This window comes from Periplaneta americana, chromosome 6 (assembly GCF_040183065.1).
Source record: "Periplaneta americana isolate PAMFEO1 chromosome 6, P.americana_PAMFEO1_priV1, whole genome shotgun sequence".
In the NCBI taxonomy this organism is placed as follows: domain Eukaryota; kingdom Metazoa; phylum Arthropoda; class Insecta; order Blattodea; family Blattidae; genus Periplaneta; species Periplaneta americana.
In genome coordinates, this window is record NC_091122.1 from 139,066,687 (window position 1) to 139,091,609 (window position 24,923).

The 24,923-nt window shown below is 35.8% G+C and overlaps 1 long non-coding RNA gene across 1 annotated transcript in view; it reads right to left on the reverse strand.

Annotated features, from left to right (window-relative positions):
• Window positions 1-24,923, reverse strand: part of LOC138701807 (uncharacterized) — a 292,542-nt gene that overhangs the window by 147,640 nt on the left and 119,979 nt on the right. The window contains exon 2 of the long non-coding RNA XR_011332694.1: window positions 2,257-2,420. This is a non-coding gene — a long non-coding RNA (uncharacterized lncRNA). The remainder of the gene's footprint in view (window positions 1-2,256; window positions 2,421-24,923) is intronic.

Here is a 24,923-nt window from a genome sequence, read left to right on the forward strand (position 1 = left end):
GACCAAAACATTTATGTTGCTTGTGATTGTTATTGTGTCGTTGGGACTGTAAGGATGTTTGGAATTTATAATAAAAGTTTGATATTTCTTGTCATTTCTGTCTTCATACTCTCCACACACGACGGAGTGGGGATCCGGATCATTCGCCACAAATTTTTTTTTGCCACTAGGACGATTCATATAGTCCCAGGAAGGTGCAGCATATGTTATAATTGGCAGTACCAAAGTCTTATAGAGATGCAATTTCCGTTTAATGCCTATGGCACCTGTTTTTTAATAGCGGAAATATATGCACTATGCGTCCAATGGCTTTTCCTTTAATCTGATGGAGATGCTGATGCCAGGACAACCTCTGGTCCAGAGTTACGCCAAGATATTTGACAGTCGGTTGATAATCCAGCTCTTTATCGCATATGTTAAGTTTAGGGAGTCTTGCACTTCGTGAAACAGCCTGTGTTTTTTCAGCATTTAAGGTCAGGTGCTATTTCTGAAACCAGTTTTCCAAGAGATAAATGTGAATTTGCAGGGTTCTGGCTGCATACAAGGGATTCTGATGAGTTATGAAGACAGTAGTATCGTCGGCAAATTGCGCGATGTTAGTTTCTGGGTGGGTAGAAATATCAGCTGTATAAGTACAATGATTGAATTGATCTTCTTGTGCTTCCTGTAAATCCCAAAAGATGTAAGGAACTTGACAAGCACAGAAAAGAAGTGGTCGATAACGATTCCACTTAGTGGAAATTTGAAATTAAATGCATGTATGAAGTATAGTGTACTATCACAGTCTAGTATATACAGTCGCGAAGCTCAATACGTAGTAAATATGCAAACATTAGGTAGTTGCTAACCACTAGGATCGCTAATATCGCCTCATTACAGGCAATGCAAAATAGTACCGTCACAGTCTATTGTTTCTAGCACCCTCAAAACTCAAGATTCGTGACAGTATATAGTAGACTGTGGTACTATACTCTAGGACCCAGAAAGATAAGAAGGAATTATCTAATTTGGAGCGAAGTCATGTTCAATAGAAGGGATCGCCAATGACGTTAACTCCTCTTGATACATAATGATTAGTATAATACATAAGCTTTCTTTCACTTTAGTTTTGTAAAACAACTTTTGTCGCACGTGATATTGTAGCGGTCAGAGCGCTGCACTACAAATCCGAAGGTCGCGGGTACGATTTCCGAAGGAGTCACGAATTTTTTTCCATTGATCCGTTGTTTCTGACTCCACTATGACTCAGGAATCGACTCAACCTAAAACATAAGTTCCAGGGCGTTTCGTGGGTATGAAGGTGGCAGGCACGTAGAATTCACATCCCTACTCCTACTAAAGCTGCGTTCAGCAAAGATGAGGTCCTTAACAACCCCTCGTTATCCCGCGGGACTCCGTAGCCTATAATAGGGATAACTGTAGACCCGCTATTTATTAATAGTACATTATGCAACGAGCCTATAATGGTAGTAATTTTCATACGAGCGTCTTAATTACCATTATAGGCAAGTTTCATACGACTTTTTATGCTCGACCATATTTCTAACTTGAAATTATTCAAAGTATTCATGTTATGGTTATTTAAGTGAAGAGCGGAACTGCGCAGACGCGAAAGTATTGATTTTTTCCGAGGGACGAATGTCATTGACCTTGATATAATCTAGAGAATAACATGAACATTAATATTGATATAACCTGGAAATTGATTTAGAATTGAAAAACGAGATGACAAATTGAAATTATTTGAATATTATTTACAATTAACGCTAATTATTATAGTAACAGAACATAATCTTCTGCGACAGAATTGGATTTCCAGCCTCCGTGACGTTTCTTTCAATTGCATATCCGAGAATAAGCGATACTTGCGGTTTTATAATAGTACAATGGTGATTTCTCATTGGCTGAACAACTGAACTATAATGAATAGGTGTACTTTAATGAGGTGCATTAAAGGGCTACTAGCAGGTGTATAATTATTACATTTCGGCATGGTCGAGCATAAAATAATTTTTGCTAAAATTACTTTAACGTTAATTGTTAATAGAATTATTTAGCTTCTTCAACCAAATGATTATACATTTATCGTCTCAACTCTGTTGCAATTCTTTTCTTATAATTCCAATGTATGATAGTGAGCTAAGTTAATTTTTAGACTGAAATGGAGTTTCAAGTACTTGAGACGTTTGTGTTAAGGTGAGAACAGCAACATTTTATCGAGTTTTTCTTGCAAGTGTACAAAAATCTTGTACTTACCGTATCCGTTCCTGCCACTTGGTGGCGTGGTGCTTAATCACGGGGGTAGCTTTGCCTTCGCTGCAGTCGGTCTGCTCATGTGATCGGCGATGCTTGCCCCGGGGTATAGCAGGCCTTCGCTTGTACAAGTTTCCAGCTGCTCCTCCAGCTACTCCGCCTCTCCCCTATAAACATATTGTGAGCTGTTCCAAACCACGAAACAATGATCGTCCTTTAATAAGTATAATAATGAGTAGTAATACGAATATAATAGGCAATGTAAAATCGATGTCCATAAAATCTGTATAGCTGTGCGGGAATACATGAGAAAAGGCACAGTCTTTTTCACAGTGGTTATTACAAATTAACTGTATTTTTAACCCTTCATTTAGAACCTCACCCAAAGCACAAAATCCATGAATATCTAGGTAATGAGATTATATAGCGATAATGGAGCAATGGTAAAATGGGATCAGGATAAATAAAAACATATGGTGGAATCCTTCATCAGTACATTTTTTTTTCACAAAGTAAAGGTCACACAATAACTGCTGAATATTAAGTCCAGGTCCCTCGCTATTTGATAACAGTAACGGCTGTGTCTGTGGGTATTAAATGGTGGTAATGATTGTGGAGATGATAATGCAGTGATATTGGTGATTTCTTCATTATAATCTATTTTCAAGAATTGGGTTCTTATCACGCTCTATCCCCTTCTTCTGTAGAAAAGGGTCATCATTATGCTCTCACAATTAGCAGTACTATCTGATCATGTGGTTAATATGACACATAACCATCACTTGAAATAATACAGCGTAACCAGACAAGAGAGAGAGAGAGACAGTCTTCATGGAACTGATCAAAGTTTACACTTTCCTGCCGGGGATCGAATACATTTCCGCCGGATTCGTAGCTAAAGCGAAGGACATAGTGCATTTAACAACATTAGTCTGTGTACATTAGTTATCAATGAGGTGGTAATATAGCAATAATGGGAAAGAACGTGAAGAGAAAAATAGAAAAAAAAAAATGGCATGAAAAATCATATCCTAGTCTAATAATTTCAGAACAGAGAATGACGTATATAATACTTAAAAACAACTTGGGAAGTTTACAGCAGACTAGATCACTGGTATCTCACTAGTATCCTTAGTTTCTTATGCAGGCCTGTTATTGTCACCACAGTCCTACTACACATTCCTGTACTGGTCAAACAAAAGGCAAAATAAAATAATAGTTTAGGTGAAACTTCGACAGGAAAACGAAGTAGGCTACCTAGAAGTAAAATAATAGGCCTATATTGCGATACAAGTGTGATATGTGCGTTATTAGAGATTCGAGGAAGAGTTAAAAAAAATTAAAAAAAAGAAAGAAAGACGAAGTAGTGTTTCTTTCTATTTTCGAGATCTGTTAATGCACTTAACATATGTATTTGGACGATCGTCATTTAAATTATTTAAAATATTCAAATTAATAAAAATATTACAGATAAATTGAGGCTTTACATGGAATAACAACTTAACGTACGTTATGTCATTTTTCCATTTCCAGTATATAGCCTATTAAATCCCTAACCCTTAAATTGGCAAAATTTTATTTCTCACACTAGTTTATTAAACCTTGTCTGGTTGTAAAGAAAACAACTATCGAAATGTCCATATTTCATATGTTGTATATATAATTTGTATAAACAAAAGCCGCCCTAAATAGGGGTTCGATAGATCGGCCTACTAATCAATTCATAAAGAATAATCATTAAAAACAATTTTGTGACACTTTGAAAGAAAAAAAAAACATTAAGATAAATGATACGAAAACATAGGAAATCATTTACAATAAAAGTATTGTAACATTTAATTTTTCCTACCAATTTTTTCTATTGTTCTATTACAATTATAGCGTATAGCCTATTAACCTGTTGTATCCTATAGGATACTTTGTCAATTTAAGGGTTAATAACACATCTCTCTCCTGACAAAATTGTTTCTCTCCAACAAATACTGCGTCTTCTAAAAACATTTGAATGTCGTTCTGCGCAATTCTACACGAGATCTAAAACAGTGGTCGTCAGCACCCGCTGAAAAGGGTAGAGTGCATGGAGGGTAAGAAAATATGCTCCGTCGTGCACAAGGGATAGAGAGACAGCATACCTGTCAGCAGCTACGAATGTACGCTAGGGCAGTGTCTTGTCCGCAGGAAAAAGACGCTAACCTGATAGTGCAGTGTTCTGATGACCGCTGATCTAAAATATTTGATGCTCTGTATCTCAAATTCAATATTCTGCAGTTAGTTTCTGTTCCAGTAAACGCCTCAATTTCTTTCGTAAGTAAAAATTATTGCTATAAGCAAGATTTGCATGTCATTGCAAGGCCACTATGTAACTACTCTTCCTTTGGTATAAATACAGTAGTTAATTCAATGTTTATTCAGGCGGTTAAATTTGAAGACTGCAGTACAATCCACTTTTGGAGAAATGAATAACATCTTGAAGTTAAAAACATGGATAATGGATTTATTCAACAACTAGCCGTATCCGTGCGCTCCGCTGCACTCGTTAGAAATAAATATAAAGTAATTACATAATTAAAATAGGACATTTGATCCAGGGAACATTCGTGTTTGATAGATGGATATATCGTTTATTATGTTACTTAATTTAAATTATGTTAAAAAATTAAAATGCGATCATTTTGATCCAGAGACCACTCATTCGGTCATAAAAATTATTTTAGGAAATACAGGAAACGAATGTACAGAATAGCCTATCAACTTTTCTGTGCATAAGAAGCTATTTTAATCTTACCTGTTCTCGATTCACTCAGAAGTTACTGTAATAACATTATAGCATTATGTCCATCTAGAGAAACTACACTTTCCAATGGTGAATTAATAATTAATAATACAAATCGCTTAATTTAGCTTCCGACATTACTTCATACAAACACAGACACATTCTCTATAGGCTATGTTTCATAGCTTTCGATTGTTGTTGTCCAAGGCCCCTTATAGACGAAGTCATTTGTTTTTCATTTCATTACACCGCCTTAGATGGCGTTGTTACCGTAATTTTGAAACTCGTTTATCTCATTAAATATCGGTCCTATCAAAATTTTGCATAGAAAAAACTTATCGAAAATTATTTTTAAAGAAACTTTTGTCATGTAATATTTTTCACGAAAATTAATAATAAGGGAGATATTTCGATTTATTTAATTCAAGCCCCCTTATACCCCCCCTTTTAAATAAAATATTTTGAATGCCATATAGCCTAAATTCTAAGTTACAAAGAACTTAATTTATATTCCAATTTTCATATAAATCGGTTCAGCCATTATTGCGTGAAAAGGTAACAAACATCCAGACAGACAGACATAAAAACAAAAATTTCAAAAAAGCGATTTTCGGTTTCAGGGCGGTTAATTATATATGTTTGGACCAATTATTTTTGGAAAATCGAAAATTACTAGAAAAATTTCGGCTACAGATTTATTATTACTATCTAGATATTATACATACAGATGCACTACACTACCAGAATTTGCTCTTATATCCAATGCACGTGTCTTTTGACCGTACATGCTTTACAAAACAAGTCCTACTTTGTAGATTTCACCCCCGTCACGTATGATTAAATTCAACCACTCTCAAAAAAAAAAAAAAAACACTTACTCACTTACTTACTTACTGGCTTTTAAGGAACCCGCAGGTTCATTGCCGCCCTCACATAAGCCCGCCATTGGTCCCTATTCTGAGCAAGATTAATCCATTCTCTATCATCATATCCCACCTCCCTCAATTCCATTTTAATATTATCTTCCCATCTACGTCTCGGCCTCCCTAAATATCTTTTTCCCTCCGGCCTCCCAACTAACACTCTATATTCATTTCTGGATTCACCCATACGTGCTACATGCCCTGCCCATCTCAAACGTCTAGATTTAATGTTCCTAATTATGTCATGTGAAGAATACAAAACATACAGTTCTGCGTTGTGTAACTTTCTCCATTCTCCTGTAACTTCATCCCTCTTAGCCCCAAATATTTTCCTAAGCACCTTATTCTCAAACATCCTTAACCTATGTTCCTCTCTCAAAGTGAGAGTCCAAATTTCACAACCATAAAGAACAACCGGTAATAAAACTGTTTTATAAATTCTAACTTTCAGATTTTTTGACAGCAGACTTGATGATAAAAGCTTCTCAACTGAATAATAACAGGCATTTCCCATATTTATTCTGTGTTTAATTTCCTCCAGAGAATCACTTATATTTGTTACTGTTGCTCAAAGATTAATATGAAAATGGTACAAACAAAACACATTATATCATATATCCTAACCTAACTTACAAACAGGCATAAAAGTGTATAATTAATTCAAAAGTTACCATTGTCCCTTCGTCAGTTCGCAACAGGTGATGTTAAAAAAAGTTAATACTGATCCAGTGACATTCAATAACTGCACAAATTGTACTAGGCTCTAAGGTTTCATTTTGGTAACTAAAGGTTCTCTTTGTGAGCACTAGTCATTATAGCACTATTTTTTTCTTCTGTTTGTATAGCAACCAGACAACGTCTGGTATTTTCAACATACAAGACATGTAAACAACATCGTTAAGACGAGAAAAAAGTACGATCGTCCAAAAATGATTTTAGCCCAAGGTTTTTACGTCGTGATTAAATTTAATTCGGAACACCGATGTAACGTAACCAAACACTTTGTAAATAAGAAAATACGTGAAGTTACTTAGTCGGATTTTCTTTCGAGGTAAAGTATTTTGCACAGCGAATGTAATAAACAACCCAAACCTCATCATATGAAAATAACTATTACATGACTCTAAAGGAATTGCCATGGACAAAGTTCAGCGGGGTTCCTCCGTTTCCCTTGCCACTTATGTCAACATTTTCTCCATCGTTCATTTACTATCACTTGTATCAATGACATTCATTTAAGTTAATAGCCGAGCGGGTACATAAATCATGTCGGAAGCTTTTACTTCGGGATTTCCAAACGCAGTCATGAATATAAATGAATGACGTTTTCTTTTTGTGACGTATGCGGTTTTATTGTATTGTCACTACCAAAATTTTGCGCACTGTTCCATAATTCATCTTTAAACATGAGATATGAAACAATAAAACATTCGCTTTTACTAGACGTAGTCGTTTTAGTTCCAAAAATCGTGCCGTGTTGAATATTAAGAATGAAGTTATGGTCTATTTGTATGTAATTTTGTAAGTATAATTCGAAGGTTATTCTAGGCAGAGCGGGACTTTATTTATTATAAAACATATACAATTTAGACAGACCTACTAAACTTTTATTTCTTCTTTCAATGTATTTTTCTTTTATATTTATACTCTTTCCTTTGTCTCCCAAGGCTTTTATGCCTGCAGGATATATTTTTTTTCCTGATTACACAGCCGAAATAGAACTTCGTGTTTAAGATTATCATTTGCAATGTTTCGTGTTCTTAAGCTAGCGGTGAGAAGTTTCAGTGTTGGACTTACATATGTAATTGTAACCTTCAGTGATTTATCGGGTCATGGGAAATTTGGGTCTTATCTAGAACGATTTAAATTGCATAAGGACAATGGCTATTTATGTATCTGTAAGGAAGAGCAAACTGTGGATCACCTTTTGTTTCATTGTCCAGTGTTCGAAAACAAAAGATTTATTTTGGTCGGACATTTACATTTTTGTAATGTAATATATGACAAACCCCTATTCAATTTGTTCACAAAAACGTGCTGTTATAAAGAGTTTTGTAATTTTATATGTAATATATTTAAGAACTTGTAAATAATTCAAATTATTGTAGTAGATATAAGTGTTAATATTAAGTAGCAAGACTGGGTTACCGACGTCAATGTAATTCTATATGTAATATATTTAAGAACCTGTAAATAATTCAAATTATTGTAGTAGATATAAGTAGGCCTATTAATTTTAAGTAGCAAGACTGGGGTACCCACGTCAATGTAATTTTATATGTAATTAATTTAAGAACTTGTAAATAATTGAAATTATTGTAGTAGATATAAGTGTTAATTTTAAGTAGCAAGACTGGGTTACCCACGTCAAATGAATTATCATTATAATAATATAAATTCAGGCCATAACTATAACCCTAACGTACTTTCGGGTAAAATAGGGTTCAAGAAATTGTATATTCAAATAAACAATAACTTCATGACGAAATGCATCACTCCGCATTTGTGAAATTATCGACAAGATGAAACTCAGCTTTTCAGAGTATCGAGGTTGTGAAAGAATGGCGACTGTGTTTTTCTTATCCTCTCTGACTTCATTGCCCTTACGTTGAACTCCTATACCTTCATAGGTCTCCATCATTAAGCTCTCTACGACTTTGGACACCAGTATTGAAAAATAAAGCTGAATAAACAGACTCCAGGGATTATAGTACTTTGTAGCTTTTGAACCGATGGAAAATAAGTAGTTCTATGAGGAGGGGTAAGTGCGGACTAGAGGCGTAGAGATTACAAGTGTTGATTCACTGAGAACGGAATAATTTACTGAAATTTATCGTACGAAATGTCTTCTGCTAGCGATAAATTTGGTGACATGTTCATGAAGATAGTGTAGCAAAATTTATAGTTTTGTTTTGTAGACCAGTAGTAAGGTTTACACCACTATTACTATTAAATTATATGCCAACCTTTCTTAATTCTCCAGATAATTTCGTGGCGCAAGCTCGGCCCATTCTGACGCCCCACCGGAAATGATGCTCGACGATAAACACCTTCTCCTCTGTTGTGAGAACCATAATTGCAGCAATAACTATCATATCATATAAAATAAATAAATATTTAGTTGCTAGAGAAACATGAGCAGCAGATGAGCGATAATTTCAGTTTGTCATTTAACATATGTTAATTATAAATGGGGCGAGCGGTAGCGTCGCGGTTAAGGCGTAATATTACAAGCCGGAAGGTTGCGGGTTCGATTTCGTTGGGGTCAAAGATTTTCTCCATTGATATAATCCTTCTAGCCGCACTATGATCCTCTGGTTTACTCATTCTCTAACAGAAATGAGTACCGAGAGAATTTCCTTGGGGATAAAGGCGGCGGGCGCGTAGGACTGACACCCCTACTGCCATTAATGTCGATTGTCTGTAAAGGTGGGAGCCTTAACCTCCCGTCACCTTCTGGGCCGATTTGGCCTGTTATGGGGTTGACTTTACCTCTTTACGTCTAATTCTAAATAAAAGTTTGAAAAATTGAATAATTTCAAAGAAAAATGGTTCCGGCGCCGGGTATCGATCCCGGGACCCTTCGCTTAGCGCACGAATGCTCTCCCGACTGAGCTACCGCAGGAACTATACACGACACCGTCAACATTTTTCCTTTATATCCACACAATTCAAATGGGCTGACAAGACGCCAGAACCCAACTTTGAGTGCACACAATTCTGTGTGACTTAAATTGTGGCTTTCTGTTAACGTACCTCCAGTAACGAATGTATTATGCAAATCTGGATTTGCATAAAAGTTTGAAACTTTATAATATTGATCTTAACGCATTGGGTAAAGGTTGATAATACTGTGATAGGAGTAATATTGTGGTACAGTAGTTCTTTCTGAGAATTTATTACAATTTTACTGAGCGAGAGGAAGATCGGTTTTTTGCGTCAACGTATTAAGGGAATGTTCGTGGACAAGTTGCTGCACAAAACCGGTACTTCTCTCGTTCAGTAAAATTGTAATAAATTCTCAAAAAGAACTATCACAATATTACTCGTATCACAATATCACCAACCTTTACCCTACTTAGGTCTTCCAATTGAAAGTACAATTATTATGGAACTGACATCCTTAAAAAGAACAAAGTAGTCTATTAGATGATGAGGATGTTGACGGGTTGTTTTGTAGTTTGTTTATAATAAGTTTATGATGTTTCTCGTTAATTGTACATGAGATTTCTGTGAGGATGAGCTGTCACTGCTTTCTAAATATTTCTCGTACTAACTAGGAACAATATTGCGAATCAGATGCGACAATATGCAGACAATTGCGAATTAGGTACGACAGCAATATTACAGTGATAGGTACCGTAATTGGTTGAAACTGAACGAATTCTTATACAGGATTGGTCACCGATTGCATGACAGAAAAAGTCAATATAATGCTCAGATCGTTTCATCCTCAAAGAAATAAACATCCAATCCTCGTTTGACACGACGTCGGATGAGTGTTAGAGCCGAACTGGACGAACAGCATGTCTGAAATTTTGTGAGGATGCTTAAAATAAATATTCATATGACATCAGATTTAAATTCGGTTCTGGAGGGGAAGGGCAGAGCCTGATTAGGCAGTGAGGGACGCGGCTGCGCGGCCTCGGCAGAGCTCTCGCGCCGCAGACTGCTTGACGCCAAAGTCGAGGCAGCCATGCGCTCATCACAACGATGATGCCATCTTCACTTACAGGCCGACATGAGAGCAAGAGCGATGTACCGACCGCGAAACATTGCACCGAGAACCGCGGCGTCTGTCATTGGTACAGACGTCTTCCACAGTCTACTATATACAGTCACGAAGCTTTAATTTTGAGGGTGCTAGAAACAATAGACTGTGACGGTACTATTTTGCATTGTCTGTAATGAGGCGATATTAGCGATCCTAGCGGTGAGCAACTATCTAATGTTTGCATATTTACTACGTATTGAGCTTCGCGACTGTATATACTAGACTGTGCCTCTTCAGCTCAACACTCAAAATAGTGAGGATTATGGCAATAGGATACGTAGGCTTCAGCGTCCCACAATTATCCTACTGCAATTCTAAAATAAAAAAAATAGTACATTTAATTTTTATTAAACTCTCGTGATAATAAATGTCAGCATAATTCTCATTACCTCGTAGTCGTTCTCGGTGGTCTAGTGGTTAGCAAGTCTGCCGCTAGACCAGAGATTTGACGGTTCAAACTCTGACGACGATGGATTGTGAAGGACATTAAAAAACTTATATCATGGTTTCCTTTGGAAGGGAAGTAAAGCTGGAAGAACTATATCATAGACTGCCGATAATTAATGGACTCTGTTAATAATGGAAAATTTTCCCTTATTAAGGTAACCAGGAAGCGTGAATCGACTTTATAATAAAATAAAATAAGCACCCACACTTTACTCCATATCTCATCTACTTCTAAAGCTATTCCTTTAAAAATTTTAAGACAGTTTAAAGAAACTCTAATCAACAAAACCTGTAATTTTTCTATTCTAGCGAACATATAACATTTTTAATTGATTTTTTTCTTTTAATCTTGTGAAAAGAAGCACCGAAGATACTGAAATATATGTGCTAATTTTTCTAATAAATTAGTGCAAGGATTTTAATGAAAATTAATACACAGCCTACATACATAATTTAATTTTGATAACATAATCTTTATAGAACATTAGTTGGGAGGCCGGAGGGAAAAAGACCTTTGGGGTAGGCCGAGACGTAGATGGGAGGATAATATTAAAATGGATTTGAGAGAGGTGGGGTATGATTTTAGAGACTGGATTAATCTGACTCCGAATAGGGACCGATGGCGGGCTTATGTGAGGGCGGAAATGAATCTCCGGGTTCCTTAAAAGCCATAAGTAAGTAATAAACGCTTTTCCTATATTAGACTAGAAATAAAATAGGTATATTTTTTTTTGTATATAAATGGATTACATAGGTCTGCGATGAAGAAACTTAAAAAAAAAAAATTTAGCTCTCCTTTATGTATTTTTGTGTCCTGAAGTCAGAAATGGCATAAAAAACAGCGCATCACGTACCATTTTACACAAAACTATTTTTTATGTTTTATAGTAAGCCTATTAATATACTGGTGATTTTGCAGCATCCATAACTCAATGATGTAATGTAAAATTTTGCACTACCCTGTTGATGAGCATCAGAAACATAATCTAGAAGGCTGTGTGATGTAGAAAGTGGAAGTTCTGAAGAGTTTACCAGTTTGAACTCGATGATTTAATAAGAGATTAAGGACTGCCGAAGGAAAAATCTGAACTCTTACACTCCAGACTAAAAGAATGAATTTTCTGACACCAGAAACATTTCTTAATTGGTATAAAAGTAGAGAACAGAAATTTACTCCCGACTTTTCACAAGAGAGTGCCTTAATATACTGCAGTGATATTCCTGGTTTGATACCAAAGTTCAGCGTTCAGTACGAAGTGGATGACTTATTGATTCCTCCAAAAGAAGTCTGAAGACATGATCAGTGCTTTTGCAAAATGGCAAAAAGTATGCTTCGTTACCTGTTGGTCATTCGGTACACGTTAAAGAAACTTATGAGAATCTTGAACTGCTTCTTACAAAGATGAAATATAAAGATCGTAACTGGATGATCTGTGAAGATGTAAGAGAGTTGTGCATGGTTCTTGGTCAGCAGGCTGGGTAATCTAAGTTTTCATATTTCTTCTGTAAATGGGACAGCAGAGCAAGCAACAGTCATTGGGAACAAAAACTGTGGCCACAAAGAAAATCTCTCGAACCTCAAAAGCAACAAACGGAACTTCACCATGAAAAGAAAAAGGCGGTATAAAGCATTTTTCTAAATGTGAGTTGTTAAATAGTTTTTTGTAAAATATACCTTTAATATTTGCCACAGGACATGTTTCACTTCATCACTTTTCCATGTTAAATTCAACAACGCTCGATTCACATTGCTAAAAGTAGAAATGCATTTTGCGGAAAAATGGTATGTGATAGAGAAAATCTGAGCTCAGTTTTGGATTCAGCACCCCAAGAAAATAAATGTAGGAAAAATTGTTAGAAAAGTTTTTATGACCCTTAATTTTGCAGGCCTGTGTTACAGGTATGGTATGAGATAAACCCATGGGCACTTAGGTTAACACATAATATGTGCAAACTATGCTACTTCCAAGTTGAATTTTTATATAAGCGACAAATTTTCGGTAAGCTTTTCATTGAGTTTTTCTATTTGGAAATCGAGTTCTTTAACGTGTCATAAATATGTCATGCTCTCCGAACTTTTTCTTTCTGACGAAGCCGTAAACATCCATCTCCCTAGGTGTGTTAAAACGCGGGAAACTATGACCTTATGTAAAGTGAAACGACATCTATAATTCAGCAAATAATCTCTTTAGATCTCGTAAGAGCATGGAGATTCAACATTATTTCCAAATAAGCACATCCAGAAGGTCATTTTGTTACGGACTTCTCAAACGTAACTTTAAATACATTTCTTTGTATGTCTAACATTCAGAACCGGATAGATTCCAAATTGATATTACCCGTACGAAGGAAGGTGATTACTGAAAAAACATAGTGAAACTAATTATGTAATTTTCTCATCGGACATTATAAGTTACCACAGCTCGCTTCACGATTTCAAACGTAGGTATAGCTCGCGCAAGAAACGATTACCGAAAACCAATGGTGGCGTTGCTGTATGTTTTGACGTGTGTATGTAGGCAATCCATGGGGGGGAGAGGTGCGAGCCGATGGAAGTACTGTCTCTTCCAAGAAGATGAACAAATGAGGACATCGCTGTCGAAATAAAGAACGTAGTAAGAGAAAAATTCGAAGCTAATTAAACGCGCAACATATGTTTACAAATGAAATAATAATACAGCGCGATACAAGACACGCATTCACATGCAATGGAACGACCTAAAGTCGTAATGTAACTATCACAACGCAAGACTGATTCTATCGATGTCATTTCTCTTCCGATTGTACTCTTGAATATCATTCAAGTTATCTCGTGACCTTTCCTGTCGCCCGCTCTTCCTTATCGCAGTGTTTAATTCGCATTCCTTCCGTCGGTATTCCGTGCTTGCGAGACCTACAACCTATATAGTGAAGAGAAAATCAGATGATGTTTAGGAATAAATCTCAAATAAAAATGTATCTCATTTATGAACTGAAGCTCCATACATTGATACAACAAAATATGTCTTCTCAAAGATCAATACAATTGGTTGTCAGTGTGCCAGACATGTTCAGTGATGTATGATACATTCTGTATCTTCTCGCAAGGGAGCAGCCGTCGGCAAGTATGAAAGAATGGATAGGAACAAACACACTAATGGAAAGTTTCTACAAGTCTTGTGCTAGGTGATAATTTCCTTCCACGTCAACTGCGCTATTGAACTAAGAGAGCCCGACACCTTCATGGTTCTCAGGACATTTAAAAGATAAATACGAGTGAGATGGTGTGTGACGGAGAAAGTCACCGAGTGCATACAGCCCGCCCTAGACGCACATCTCTCAACATGTTTGTTTAATTTTATTGTATCTGAACCAAGACAAGTAGTTGCCTCGCCATTTTACTTACCTAATTGAACTTTGAAACATAAGTCATCGAGTATTGCAAGCAACATGAGCACTACAAAATTCTTTTCCATTTTATAACACTAACATCGTTAGTTAGATTTCAAAAAGGCGTATGACTCGGTTAAGAGAGGTTTTATATAATATTCTTATTGAATTTGGTATTCCCAAGAAACTAGTTCGATTAATTAAAATGTGTCTTAGTGAAACTTACAGCAGAGTCCGTATAGGGCAGTTTCTATCTGATGCTTTTCCAATTCACTGCGGGCTGAAGCAGGGAGATGCACTATCACCTTTACTTTTTAACTTCGCTCTAGAATATGCCATTAGGAAAGTTCAGGATAACACAGAGGGTTTGGAATTGAACGGGTTACATTAGCTTCTTGTCTATGCGGATAACGTGAATATGTTAAGAGAAAATCCACAAACGATTAGGGGAAACGCGGAAATTCTAGTTGAAGCAAGTAAAGCGATTGGGTTGGAAGTAAATCCTGAAAGGACTAAGTATATGATTATGTTTCGTGACCAGAATATAGTACGAAATGGAACTATAAAAATTGGAGATTTATCCTTCAAAGAGGTGGAAAAATTCAAATATCTTAGAGCAACAGAAACAAACATAAATGACACTCGGGAGGAAATTAAACGCAGAATAAATATGGGAAATGCCTGTTATTATTCGGTTGAGAAGCTTTTGTCATCTAGCCTTCTGTCAAAAAATCTGAAAGTTAGAATTTATAAAACAGTTATATTACCGGTTGTACTGTATGGTTGTGAAACTTGGACTCTCACTTTGAGAGAGGAACAGAGATTGAGGGTTTTTGAGAATAAGGTTCTTAGGAAAATATTTGGGGCTAAGAGGGATGAAGTTACAGAAGAATGGAGAAAGTTACACAACACAGAGCTGCACGCATTGTATACTTCACCTGACGTAATTAGGACCACAAAATCCAGATGTATGAGATGGGCAGGACATGTAGCACGTATGGGCGAATCCAGAAATGCATATAGAGTTTTAGTTGGGAGGCCGGAGGGCAAAATACCTTTGGGGAGGCCGAGACGTAGATGGGAAGATAATATTAAACTGGATTTGAGGGAGGTAGGATATGATGGTAGAGACTGGATTAATCTTGCTCAGGATAGGGACCAATGGCGGGCTTATGTGAGGGCGGCAATGAACCTCTGGGTTCCTTAAAAGCCAGTAAGTAAGTAAGTAAGTAAGTAAGTAAGTAAATAAGTAAGTAAGTAAGTAAGTAAGTAAGTAAGTAACATCGTTAGTATCTCTAACTGCCGTAGGTGCGAATATCGCTTAGCTCAGACGCTATGTAGGCTTCCAAGTTGTATTAAGTGGATGAAACTTTTAGGCCGATAAATACCCAGTGGTTCTATGTTTTTCTTACAAACTTTTCATATAGGAACCTATGTCCAGAAACGTTCCGTTTGGTACTTATAAACCTTGATACGTGTAGTCAGTGTAGCCAGCTAGCATTGAACTCAAGGATATCTCTCTGCAGTTTGGTTAAAAACTCCCTGTTGCAGCAAATGATGATGAATTTTTATAAATATAGTATGGGCTAATTGACATCGTTAATGACATTTTGAGTGATAAATCCTTGCAGTTTTTCTTCCCTTTTCCATTTGACCTTCCATGAATATAATACATATCAGAAAGTTCTGTGAATCTTCCCGGGATAAAAAACTAAAAAAATCAAATTACTGTCTGTAATACTTAAGGCTGGTTCACAATAAACCGGGAACTGAAACAACAACGAGAACGGAAATACATTTATTTTAAAGGCTGGTTCACAATAAATCGGAAACGAGAATAGGAACGAAAACGAAAACGGTAAAATTGTTAAAATGTATACATTTAAATGTAAGCATTCACAATTAACGAAAAGCTTGCCGGAGCCCGAGATCGGGAACGGAGAGTTGGCCAAGTTTCAACTTTGGCATTGACGTTTCTGATCACAGACCACTAGATTCATTCTATTGCCATCTAAAAGCTATTTTGTCGTCGTATATTTTGTAGCAAGAAGATCGTGACATAACCTATGCATTATTTTGTTCTGTGCTGTGCATCATGGAGCAAGTTTTATTTGATGAGATTCTAATATTGAGTGTTGAGGAAAATCCTCACGTTTACGATGCGCCTCGTATAAAGATGAGAAAATGAAGGAGAATACGTGGCTTTCAATAGCTGCATCTTTGAACACCGATCGTAAGTGAATCATATTTTATTACTGTATTACACTACATATTCATGCTTCAATTCAATAACTACTGTTGTGTTCATTTTTATTCTATTATAAATATTTCTTCTCTATTTTACGTTATGGTCGACTTAAAATAGGTTGTGATAATAAAGATGCATGGGCATTTATAGTATCGTACCTAATGAAATGTTTCAGTTGAAATTTCGAAGTTGTTAACCTGTGTTTATGTTGGCTGCCTTGTACTTATGAGAGAACGCCATTGGTCAATAATACACAAATAACATCAGACTGCGTAATATCGACTTTACATATCGTTACTGACATGCATCTCGATATGCATAGTCATCTACGTTCTCGGTTTATTGTGAATCAAAAATTTCCATATTCACGTCCTCTGCTTCTCGTTTTCATTCTGGTTCTCGTTCCCGGTTTATTGTGAACCAGCCTTAACAATATTTCCGTTCTCGTTCTCGCTTTCATTCATGTACTAATTCGTTTATTTACTTACTTATTTGATTGATTGACTGTATGTCTGTCTGTCCGTTTGTCTGATTGAGTGCCTGTCTGTTTACTTTTTATTTATTAATTTACTTATTTATTTGTTTGTTTATTTATTTATTCACTCTCTCTTATTTATTTATTTAATTAGTTATTCTCGCGGAGTTAAGGCCATCAGGCCTCCGGCCAGAAACAAAATAATACAGTAATAAGTGTGCAAATAAGTGTGTACGCTGTCAACAAGGTTTTGTACCTATTTGCATGAATTTTGTAATGATCAAGGCTACAAAAATCACCAGGCCAAAATCATGGCATACATTGCAGAAAACGAAATTATTTATTTTACCATGGCCCTGCAATGTTACTCAGGCTAGTTAGCACACACATCACGTCCTGTAATTACCAAAAGAAACGATTCCGGACACGGGTTCATGTATTATGAATGTTGTTCCTAATGATCTCGATCATCTCTAAGAGTTTATAACAAAGTCACAGACTCATTCTGTACATAGACTACATAGTATATGTTTATTGTTTAGACAAGTGTCCGAAATGTCAGAACCTCATAAGTGATACCAATAAGGCATGACTCATGAGGCAACGAGACCAGGAGATAATGGGGTAGGGTATGTTTTTATGTTGACTTAATCTGTTTACTATGCATTGTATATTTTTGTTTGGCATAACTGATGAAATTGTATGTGCTGTAAATTGGATAGTATACTGTATAGATCAACTGATGAATTGTTTAAGCTTATAAGTTGAATTAATCTACTTCATATGAATTGTACAATTTTATATAGCCTAGCTTAACGAAAATATGTTTGTAAATTGAACTAATTTGATTGTATATGTTTGTATAGTTTGGCTGATGAATTGTATGCTTTTAAAATGATTGCTAGTCTGTGTAGCTCTACTGATGAATTGTATGTAGGCCTACTGTAAATTGAATGGTAGTCTGTATAGCTCAATTGATGAATTGTTTATGATTATAAATTGAATTAATCTACTTGATATTAATTGCACAAATTTGTATAGCTTAATAAAGGTATGCTACTTTCTATTGTATATATTTGTATAGTTTTGGCCGATGAATTGTATATGCTTTAAATTGAATAGTAATCTATATAGCTATATTGATAAATTGTTTGTGTTTGTAATTTGAAGTAGTTTGCATGATATGTATTATCAATTTTGTGTATATCACAACTGGTTGAATTGTTTATGCCTTAAATTTTTAATTAACTTACTTGTTTTGTATTATACATATAGCTTAACTGATGAATGATCGTTTGCGTTTGTAAATTTAATAATCTGATTGGCTATGTATTGTATACTTTTAGTAGAGCCATCGATGTAGCTCAGTCGGCAGACTCGCTGGGCTGCTGATCCGGAGCTGCGTTCGGGCTTGCGTTGGATCCCCCTTTGGTCTTTGGTTTCTTCCGAGGTTTTCTACAGCCGTGGGATTGAAGCCGGATGGTCTATGGCGAGTCCTTGGCATCAACCCCTTTGATTTGATTACCCCCCTTTGATTTGATTACCTGGTTGGGTTTTTCCGAGGTTTTCCCCAACCAAAAGGCAAATTCCGGGTAATATTTTGGCGAATCCACGGATCTCACCTCATCTCACTACATCTCCCCAAAATATTTAAAAAAATTGCACAAAATTGTAAAAATTATAGAAAGTTACTAAATTGTAAAACTATAAAAATTTGTAAAAATTGTAATTATAATATTGTAAAATTTTGACTTGTTCCACATCTTAAAGCTTCATTGCTCGTGTAAGATCTATGGAATAAAATGAATGAATGAATGAATGAATGAATGAATGAATGAATGAATGAATGAATGAATGAATGAATGAATGAATGAATGAATGAATGAATGAATGAATGGTGGCCAGTTCCTTTCCCCCTCCATTGCATAAATCGCCGATTAGCTACATGTTACACTTATCAGAATTCAGATGTATGCAACAATAATTAGGAGTCGAATCAAAATGCGTTAAGTCCATTTCACTTTACAGATTTCCTCTCTTTCTATGGCCATGATTCAATCAGTTTCGTTAGTTTGCTTTAAAAAGTGATTCTTCATTGTCTACAAGAGCTTTAAAATACGTATAAAATACCCTGACTGGTTCAAAAGTATTGATTGATTATTCACTATTGCTCTCTTTTGAAAAGTATTTTCGTTTGGATTAAGTCTATTTTGATCTGAAGCTCTTCAAGGTTGTACAAGTATTTCACACTTTCTGGTCATAAACCATTAACATTATGTAACTTATTATATTGTTCTCCCTATGACATATAGCGTCAAGTGAGATGTACTGTCTGATAAATAATAGATGTACTTATCAGCCGGAACCTCAAACTATAGTATATTTATGTAGTATATACAGTATGTAGAGATTGAACTGTAGGTAATGTAATTAATTTCGGGGTGTTTTTCTTTCAGATATTTCAAACAAAAAAGTTTAATACAGTTTTGCTCGTGTTTGCTTCTTTTTAGAGTTAAAATTTGTTTTTATGGAATATTTCACAGCATTCAGGAGAAGTCATTGACTTAATTCCAATATGCTTAGTGAATTTAAGAGAACAGTGCATTATGATAATAAATGTTTGAAAGAATTTTAGTTTTGTCCTTTAAATGTGCAGAAATTTGATCCGAACAAATGTAACTTTTCGTTCTGTAAAGAAAGTTTTCAATGCATCCTAAAACGAAGAATATTAGGATTGCATATTTGTGTTAATGTTTTAAAACAAAATATTCACTATTAATATATACCTAGGATAGAGTGTTGTTCATTAAAAAAATACATATATTAATACTTCATTCTAGATATCTGACTTTCAATTTCCTCACATGCATATATTTTTTTTTTTTACTTTTTTTGGTGGTATTCAACAAACCGACGGCGTGCAGACATGCGTTTAATCCATGTAATTGAATTAATTCGTAAACATATTTTCTAGGCGATAAAACAATATTGTTTGTGGTTCTTGACGGCATAATATTTTCGAATTCCATTAGTCAATTTCTTTAAAAAAACTGTCGAGTCTTTGATCAATTAGAACATGTGCATTTTCATTCCAAGACGATCAAATATTTTGAAGTATTGTATGTGATTTGGCAATGAAACTTGTGAAGTACTGACAAGACTTGAAAAAGTTTTGTGAAACATTGAATTCGACAAACATTTGATAGTGTACAGTAATGGCAAAAAGAACCAGACCGACGGAATAATCAGAGTCCCCGAAATGAGCCACTACGCATGCCACGCCCGCATTCACAAGATAGCGAGTAATCTACTGAAATCGTTGTAGTTTCGACTGCTGACGTAGCCCATTTCGAAAGCCATTAGAAAAGAAGCTGGTAAAATTCATGTTCTGGGAATAATAAGTTAATTAAGTAGTAAAATATCGCTGCAATCGAAAAGTATTGGCAATAAATTTGAATAAGGAACAAAAAAAGTTTCCTTCCCAGGCAGGATTCGAACCACGAAAGTCTTAGTTACCAGTCTATCGTGCTCTGGAGTGAGCAAGGCTCTGAAATCAGCTACAAGGGTCGGTCCGGTTTTTTTTTTCCACTACTGTACAAGTAGTTTAAGATACGCACAATACAAGTGACACTCGTCCAGTCTCCACTGAAAACAGATGCATTTTGATTTTCTCGCCAGGAATCGATCCCAGGTTTGCTGGCTCAGCAGTCAGAAACGTCACCGCTTAAACAATAGCAGAAACTACCAAATTATTCCAGGTTCTGGTAGATAATATACTACAGATTTGAACTTACGGTTGTTTTCTGTATAATAAAGCAGTTAGAATACAGCTTTTTAGTATAAAACAAAAAATCCAAACTATTTCGAATATCTAATCGAGGTTTACAAGGAGTTAAAACACTGTTGCAGAGAATATATGTTATTTCCATAGCTCACTCTATACGTGCGTATGTCATCAGATAGGTGAGGTAAGACCCTTCTTCCATCTCGTCTTGTTGCATTCCATGGACCAGGTGCGCTGGGCAGCGAACAGGTTCGGGCCTGTTCATCTCACAACCATCTTCTTGTTCACTTCTTCTCCTTCTCCTCCTCTTCTCCTTCAAGAGGAAATAGGCCGGCCATATTGTTTTAATGCTCAGGCGAAATTATAAGTCAATATATTCAGAAGGTACTTAAAAGACTGCCTTGCTAATAGTTGAGCTCAAAGTTATGATTTCTCTTTCGGCCGTAATTACTAAGGTCTCTCTTGTCTGCTTTTCAAAGCTTTGTTTTATATTATGTGGGCCATGAAAACTTTCCGCGACTCTTACGTAAAATATTCGATAATTACGGCAATCGTCTCAGAACACATGTGTTACAAACATCTTTCAAAACTTCAAGGGCTAATAAACAGCTTCAAGCCAATGTAAGGCAAGACATAGCGTGTTTCTTTTTCGTCTAAATTTATTTGTTTACTCAAAAATAAACAAGAATTACTGTCCCACTTAACACATGATAATGATATGTTTATTCAAATGAAAGATGCAGATGTACAAGACAAAAATCAAGCATAATGTATTTTATATGCATCATAATTATTATCATCATCATCATCATCATCATAGTCAACCCAATTTCTGTGCATCAGGTGAGCACCAGAACAACCAAGATTATACAGGTTGTAAGAGGTGCCATTATTTTAACTGATGATTGTACATGTCATACTTACTTACTTACTTACTGGCTTTTAAGGAACCCGGAGGTTCATTGCCGCCCTCACATAAGCCCGCCATTGGTCAATATCCTGAGTAAAATTAAACCATTCTCTATCATCATATCCCACCTCCCTTAAATCCATTTTAATATTATCTTCCCATCTACGTTTCGGCCTCCCTAAAGGTCTTTTTCCCTCCGGCCTCCCAACTAACACTCTATATGCATTTCTGGATTCGCCCATACGTGCTACATGCCCTGCCCATCTCAAACGTCTGGATTTAATGTTCCTAATTATGTCAGGTGAAGAATACTATGCGTGCAGCTCTGCGTTGTGTAAATTTCTCCATTCTCCTGTAACCTCATCCCTCTTAGCCCCAAATATTTTCCTAAACACCTTATTCTCAAACACCCTTAACCTATGTTCCTCTCTCAAAGTGAGAGTCCAAGTTTCACAACCATAGAGAACAACCGGTAATATTAACTGTTTTATAAATTCTAACTTTCATATTTTTCGACAGCAAACTGGATGATAAAAGTTTCTCAACCGAATAATAACAGCCATTTCCCATATTTATTCTGTGTTTAATTGTACATGTCATAAGGAAGAAAAAATGTCTTCACAATTTTTTTTCTAATTGCAATATTTAACTGATTGTTATTAAAGTTTACAATATTAGGCCTTTGGCAACATTGCTGGATGAGTAAGAGGGAGTTTATAAGTACACAGTACAGCTCAAGCGGATACAGACATACCGGTACAAAACAGATGCTCTGTTCTAATGCAGGCAGGATCGGACCGTTGTTTACATAAAACGAACAGCAAATACATTATTTAACAATATTGGCAATATTGGTCCATTTTTTAATTGTACGTCTAAAAAATAGACAATACTGGTTTTCTGCACAAAATCATAGGAACTTCTTTTTAAATGAAACATTTTAATCTCTCCCGCTTCCATAAAGCAGTATCATTTTTAAAGAAATTTCTGTTTGTGTGATTTTCGAAACGGGGTAAGATACTCCTAGTTTCTAATAATCGTTGAGAAACTAGTACAAAAGTTCGCCGATTAGGTAACCTTCTTTGCGGAAAACATTGATGGTACATCCTTCTTGCCTCACTTGAATTACGACGACTTTCTTCATAAATTAATGACACATGATATTCCTAAACTGTGAATGACATTGTAAGTTGTTTATCGAATACTTGGTACCGAACTGTCAACCGCTCGGCAGTAGACCTATAGACAGGGAGCTTGAACTCAGATGACATGTACGTACGTCTGTGCTGAGTACTGTCTGCTCAACACGTTGCCACGTCTCTCACGCCAGAATATTAAAAAATTTAACATGTAATTTTATTTAATTTCACGAAAACGTAACAGAATACACAAATATGTATTTAAAATAATATTAACTCTTAGCTAGATCCTACTTACTGATGTAATTGTTTTCGTAATTTTACTAACGATATAAGCAGTATAACGAGAATAAAACAAGAGAAGAAATTTTTTTCTGAGAAAACTATCAGGTTTTGACCCTATGTTGTATGGACATTTTTTCATCCTGTAGTGTAGACTGTCCCCGACGACTGTGAAAAGGACGGCACATATACCCCTTACACCCTGTATAAAATTTAAAAAATCACATTCCTGCGTATATTTTAATAGATCTCGTTAATACTCATGTATGAAATTATGTATCCATGTATAAATCTCTTCTACTTACTCTTCTTTCATAACTACTTTTTTTCAAATGCATGCTTAACAAGAACGTATAAGGTAATGTTTTAAAATTATATCCAAGATTCGTCGGTTGGAACTTGGTCGAGAGCAACAGATATTCTTAGCATGACAGGGAGAAAAAACTGAGATTCCCGTGCAGCAGATTTATGACACTACAAAAATATATCTGACTGACTGTACATAAGAGGACTCAAGTCAAAAGACAGCAGCTAATACTCGCACACGTCAAAAATCTGAGGTAACAAAACGGACCTAAACATCCATTCATAATGTTTCGAAAAATCATCCATTTTAAATGACTGTTATACGCTATAAAATCTTTTAACTTACGTGATTAGGCATTCGTTACGTGTTCCTTATCTTTCATTTGTCCTATCTTGTGCAAATAGGCTTCCTTGCAATATGCTGACCATATAACTTATGAATGTCTAATATTGGTTCAAAATTTTAATCAAAGTGAAAAAGGAATGGGACAAAGGACCCAATTTCCCAAATAGCTTATAATAATGATTTGTTCCGAATGGTGACTTCCATGCTAGAGAACCGAGTTCAAAATCCAAGAGTACAGTAAGTACAGTACAAGTATGGTCGTCAGTCTATGAATTCGACCTTTTCGCCACATTTTTTTCGTTGTAGTTATATTTCGTCACAATACGTTCTGTCACAATATAATTTCGTAACGGCCATATTCTGTCACTTATTAGATTTCGACATACGTAGACGAAGTTCTTCATTTATTGTTTGTTTATTTCCATAGATGCCATCAGCAACTCATTCCCGTCCCATCTTAAAATTAACAGTTATGTCAGACAACATACGTTTCTCAAATTCTAAACGAGGAAAGGAAAAATTAATCCATGAAGATTACATGTTCAAGCAATTGGTGTTGTATGAAGGTGTGTCCAGTGGAACAGTTGCAACACTACAATAGCAATATTGTATCTCACGACAGAAGGTCCATTACCAAGAATCCCAGAGAGCACATAGATGTACCAGACTGGGGAAGTGTCCATGATGACGAATGCGTTCAGTCGATGAAACAGGCAGCTGAAACTTCGATGGAGCCATCTTCAGCCCTTGTGCAGCGCCATGCACAGCATGTTAACAGCGAAAGGAACTTAGAGCTGATATTACAAAATAACAACTTCAAGCTGTCAAAACTGGAAAGAGTGAAAAGAACAGTACATGCTGCAGAATGAATGAAGCTGCATATTTACGCCAGGC